Source organism: Rhamphochromis longiceps, linkage group LG18, assembly GCF_057381845.1.
Source record: "Rhamphochromis longiceps isolate RC_006_pf linkage group LG18, R_longiceps_female_GT1.1, whole genome shotgun sequence".
Taxonomy (NCBI): domain Eukaryota; kingdom Metazoa; phylum Chordata; class Actinopteri; order Cichliformes; family Cichlidae; genus Rhamphochromis; species Rhamphochromis longiceps.
Window position 1 is genome coordinate 28,178,015 of NC_140574.1, and position 5,888 is coordinate 28,183,902.

The 5,888-nt window shown below is 43.0% G+C and overlaps 1 long non-coding RNA gene across 1 annotated transcript; it reads left to right on the forward strand.

Annotated features, from left to right (window-relative positions):
* Nucleotides 1-567: 567 nt before the first annotated feature.
* On the forward strand, nt 568-3,240 carry LOC146648565 (uncharacterized). Its single transcript, XR_014908401.1, has 3 exons — nt 568-593; nt 2,753-2,786; nt 2,894-3,240. It is a non-coding gene; the product is annotated as an uncharacterized LOC146648565 (long non-coding RNA).
* Nucleotides 3,241-5,888: the final 2,648 nt, after the last annotated feature.

A 5,888-nucleotide genomic window follows, 5' to 3' on the forward strand; every position in this document is an offset into this window, starting at 1 on the left:
TGAAAAGAACAGAATTTGATCAAAAACCAAAGAGTTTAAATGAAAACAACAGAATTTGAGAACAAACAATGGAATTTGAATAAAAAGAGTAGAATTAGAATGAAAACAAAAGCATTTGAATCAAAATAACGGAATTTCAATGAAAAGAACGGAATTAGAATGAAATGAATAGAATTTGAATGAAAACAATGGAATTAGAATGAACAGGGCCCTGTGCTTCGTACGTCGCTTACTACATCCAAGATCAAATGAAACATCCAAGACCAAACCATCGCGCTAACTCTGAGCTCGCTATTCCGGTTCCCCGAACACACCTGTTGTTGACGATTAGTATAGCTGGATGAAGTAATGTGAGATCACTGGGTGGCCCAACAGGGGCTACGCATCAATAGTAGAAACATTGATCGGCAACCCTTTGATTGGTCGGCGAAAATGTCGAAGGAGCGCGCTCGGTATTTTTCGGCAGCAGAGCAAGAACTCTTGAGTGAGGGATTTCAGGAGTTTCAGAGTTTAATTAAAACGCAAGGGAACACTGCAAAGGCTGCAAAAGCAAGGAGAGAGGGCTGGCAGAAAGTTGCTGACAAATCAAACTCGTAAGTAATTCAATAATAACAATAATAATGGAGTGGATTTATATAGCGCTTTTCAAGGCACCCAAAGCGCTTTACAATGCCACTATTCATTCACTCTCACATTCACACACTGGTGGAGGCAGCTACGGTTGTAGCCACAGCTGCCCTGGGGCAGACTGACAGAAGCCAGGCTGCCATATTGCGCCATCGGCCCCTCTGGCCAACACCAGTAGGCGGTAGGGTAGATTTATCATATCACACCATATTATCCAATATTATATTACATTATATTATATTATAATATGTTATATTATATCCCCTTTCACATTAGAGCCACAACAGGACCCACTAGAACATGGGAACAAGTAAAAGTGAAATATAAGAATATTCTACAGAATGGTAATATTTATCACTTATATTGCTTGTCGTCTCTTGGAAAGAGACCCTGGAATACTCTGTTTGTTTGTTCATAACAGCAACCAAGAAAAGGGCAGAGCAAAAAAAAAGACAGGTGGTGGTCCTGCACCCCCTCGTCAACAAGTTGGTTAAGTAAATAATACCCTCACGGGAAAATCGATATCTCTCTATGAGCACACTGTCGCGCTGAGCTAAAGGATCCTGTCTGTCCCGCAATATACGCTGAATTCTGAGGACTCTCCTTATCAATCTTGCACCTTCCGCAATGGGTTGCTCGCGTAAACGGACAGGATATGACTGCGACAGACTTCCCAAATCCACCTTCGCTTTTATAGCCGTGGTCTCTCATCTTGATTACACGAAGTAATTTACAATTACTACTCTGAAATATGAATTACATCTGTAATAATCACATACATGTAATAGAATGTTAATAGTACATTTCCCTTTTTTAGGGAATGACCTGTATGTATCTGTGTGAAATCAATAAAAGGATCAAGTGCTGCATTATCTTTAGTTACATTGATGTTATTTATTTATGGTGAAACAGTGGTGGAATATCGCTGTTGCTTTCGTATGAATGACGCGGACATACCTGCGTGGCCGCGATCTAATCCTGTTTACATAAAGTAAACCTGCTCCCCAGCAGGTTTACGCTTACGGCTCTGTTGCTATGACAGCAAGTCCCGGATGGGCTTCGGGGAACCGAACGATCCAGGATCACGCGAAATCGTCAACAATCTCATCCAGCTAACTCACTTAGCGCGGTACGAAGAACAGGCCCCTGAACAGAATTTGAATCAAAAGAATGGAATTTGAATGACAACAACAGAATTAGAATGAAAACAACGGAATTTGAATGAAAACAACGGAATTAGAATGAACAGAACAGAATTTGAATCAAAACAATGGAATTTGAATGAAAACAATGGAAATAGAATGAAAAGAACAGAATTTGAATGAAAACAACAGAATTTGAATGAAAATAATGGAAGTTTAAAACAAACAACAGAATTAGAATGAAAACAACGGAATTTGAATGAAAACAACGGAATTAGAATGAACAGGGCCCTGTGCTTCGTACGTCGCTTACTACATCCAAGATCAAATGAAACATCCAAGACCAAACCATCGCGCTAACCGTGAGCGCGCTAATCCGGTTCCCCGAACACACCTGCTGTTGACGATTAGTACAGCTGGACGCAGTAATGTGACATCACTGGGTGTCGTAAAAGGGGCTACGCATCGATAGTAGAAACATTGATCGGCAACTCTCTGATTGGTCGGCGAAAATGTCGACGGAGCGCGCTCGGCTCGGTATTTTTCGGCAGCAGAGCAAGAACTCTTGAGTGAGGGATTTCAGGAGTTTCAGAGTTTAATCAGAACGCAAGGGAACACTGCAAAGGCTGCAAAAGCAAGGAGCGAGGGCTGGCAGGAAGTTGCTGACAAATTAAACTCGTAAGTAATTTAATAATAACAATAATAATGGAGTGGATTTATATAGCGCTTTTCAAGGCACCCAAAGCGCTTTACAATGCCACTATTCAGTCACTCTCACATTCACACACTGGTGGAGGCAGCTACAGTTGTAGCCACAGCTGCCCTGGGGCAGACTGACAGAAGCCAGGCTGCCATATCGCGCCATCGGCCCCTCTGGCCAACACCAGTAGGCGGTAGGGTAGATTTATTATATTACACTATATTATCCAATATTATATTACATTATATTATAATATGTTATATTTCATCCTCTTTCACATTAGAGCCACGACAGGACCCACTAGAACATGGGAACAGGTAAAAGTGAAATATAAGAATATCCTACAGAATGGTAATATTTATCACTTATATTGCTTTTAGTCTCTTGGAAAGAGACCCTGGAATAATCTGTTTGTTTATAACAGCAACCAAGAAAAGGGCAGAGCAAAAAAAGACAGGTGGTGGTCCTGCACCCCCTCGTCAACAAGTTGGTTAAGTAAATAATACCCTCACGGGAAAATCGATATCTCTCTATGAGCACACTGTCGCGCTGAGCTAAAGGATCCTGTCTGTCCCGCAATATACGCTGAATTCTGAGGACTCTCCTTATCAATCTTGCACCTTCCGCAATGGGTGGCTCGCGTATACGGACAGGACATGGCTGCGACAGACTTCCCAAATCCACCTTCGCTTTTATAGCCGTGGTCTCTCATCTTGATTACACGAAGTAATTTACAATTGCTACTCTGAAATATGAATTAAATCTGTAATAATCACATACATGTAATATGACAGCAAGTCCCGGATGGGCTTCGGGGAACCGAACGATCCAGGATCACGCGAAATCGTCAACAATCTCATCCAGCTAACTCACTTAGCGCGGTACGAAGAACAGGCCCCTGAACAGAATTTGAATGAAAACAATGGAATTTGAATGAAAACAATGGAAGTTTAAAACAAACAACAGAATTAGAATGAAAAGAACAGAATTTGAATGAAAAGATAAGATAAGATAAGATAACCTTTATTAGTCCCACACGTGGGAAATTTGTTTTGTCACAGCAGGAAGTGGACAGTGCAAAATTTATGAGGCAAAAATTGTGTGATTCTTACTCTGAATCTGAATAAGTACGCGGGACCACTGTGTGCGGTAAGACCATCTCTTTTACTTCCTGTATTACCATCTACCGGCATGCATTGCCAGTGCGTAACACGTGATTACACAATCAAGCAGTGAACACATACTGCCCATACAACAAATGTACCAGAGACAATTATGAATACACCACATCTCCCCTTTTAAACAAAAACAGAATATTCCTTTTCTCAGGACAGAACTTCTCTTTTTCAAAGCCATACAAGAACATCTGGCAAACAATCTGCATTACATTTTTAACCTTTTGTTTTTGTTTTCTTGTTCTTTTCTTTTCTTAACAACTCTTTTTAGCTTTATTTTACTGTGCTCTACAAAACCATTATAACACAGTTACATAACAACAACCTTTTTTTTTTCTTACAGATCTAACTTTTTAGGTTTAACTATTGGCCTCCCTGACTTGGTTCTGACCACATCAGTGTTAACAGGTGTAGCAGGGATCACACTGGGTGTTTGAGGCTTCTGCAACACAGGCACATTAGCAGGTTCATGCACAGGTGAACTTAAAGGAATCAAATGCACACGATTACGCCTCACAGTCCCTTGTGGTAACTCCACTGTGTATGATCGGGGTGTAGAGTGATTTTGGATAACAGTGCCTGTAGTTTTGACATCAGTCACCCAAACTTGCTCTCCTGGGGACAGGCTGCATAAAGGTTTTGCGCGGTGGCGCCTGTTGAAGTTTGCCATGTCCATCATCCTCTTCTCCCTTTCCTTTCGAGCGAGCAGTGCGTTGTCCGGCAGTGTGGGCTCCAGCTGCGATGGAAGCATCGGCAGTGTGGTTCGCAGACGTCTGCCCATTAAAAGCTCTGCAGGGCTGTATCCGGACTGCAGTGGTGTAGCTCTATAGGCAAGAAGAGCTAGATAAGGATCAGCTGCTTTTTTCAGAAGATTTTTTACAGTCTGCACAGCACGTTCTGCTTCTCCATTACTTTGCGGAAACTTGGGACTGCTTGTGATGTGTTTTAAGCCGTATGCTGCTGCAAAGTCTGTAAAGATTTGACCTGAATACTGTGGCCCATTATCAGACATGAGGACCTCTGGGATGCCGTGACGGGCAAAGAAAGATTTCAGGTGAGTAATGACATCGTTTGATTTTGTCCTGTTTAACAAAGCAATCTCAACAAATCTAGAGTGATAGTCAACAGCGAGAAGGTAAGTTTTCCCTCCCAGCTCTGTGCCCACTCTCTGCCATGGGCGGGCAGGGTATTCTGTTGGCATGAGTGGCTCACTGTTATTGTGTCTTTCTTGAATACACGTTTTGCACTTGAGCACCATCTCAGAGATTTGTTGACTCAGCCCGGGCCACCACACTGTTTGGCGTGCACGAGCTTTACATTTTACAACACCCTGATGTCCTTCGTGTAGTTTTTCCAGCACCTCGTTTCTCATTGCTGAAGGAATGACAAGCCGTGTGTCTTTTAACAAAAGGCCGTCTTCAACAGTGAGCGTGGCTCGGTCAGGCCAGTAATTTCGCAGTAAAGGCTCTTGTTTTGCATGTTCTGGCCAGCCTTCGGTGCACATGTCCATGACGCGAGCACACACACTGTCGCTTTTCAGTTGTTCCTTCAGTGTTTGCATATATGATGAACTGACAGGCATGTTTGCTACAATACTGTCGACATATATGTCTGTGCTTTCCATTAGCTCTTTGTCTGACAGGTTCATTGGTTTTTTCAGAGGTGAGCGGGACAAAGTATCTGCTGTCCAGAGCGATTTCCCTGGGGCGTACTGCACAGTGTACGAGTAACGCATGAGTCTCATTCTGAATCGCTGGATCCTGGGTGGCAAGAGATCCAGAGCTTGTCCTCCCAGTAAGGAAACGAGAGGTTTGTGGTCCGTTTCAAGACAAAAATGTTTACCAATCAGGAAATCACGAAAACGCTCACACGCCCATGTAGATGCCAGTGCCTCTTTTTCCACTTGTGCGTATCGTTGTTCTGTAGGAGAAAGGGACCTCGATGCATACGCCACTGGTCGCCATCCTTCTTCCCACAGCTGCAAAAGAACACCTCCGAGACCATAGGATGAAGCATCTGCTGATACTTTAATGTCTCTGTTGGGGTCATACATTGCGAGCACTGGGGGTGAGGTCAGGGCATCTCGTAATGTTTTGAAAGCTCTCACTTGGTCAGTTCCCCAATACCATGCGTTCTTTTTGGAAAGAAGATCTCGCAGGGCTTTGTCTTTTTCAGCTAAATGGGGGATGAACTTGCCCACTTGATTCACCATGCCCAGAAAACTGCGCAACTCTGACACATTAG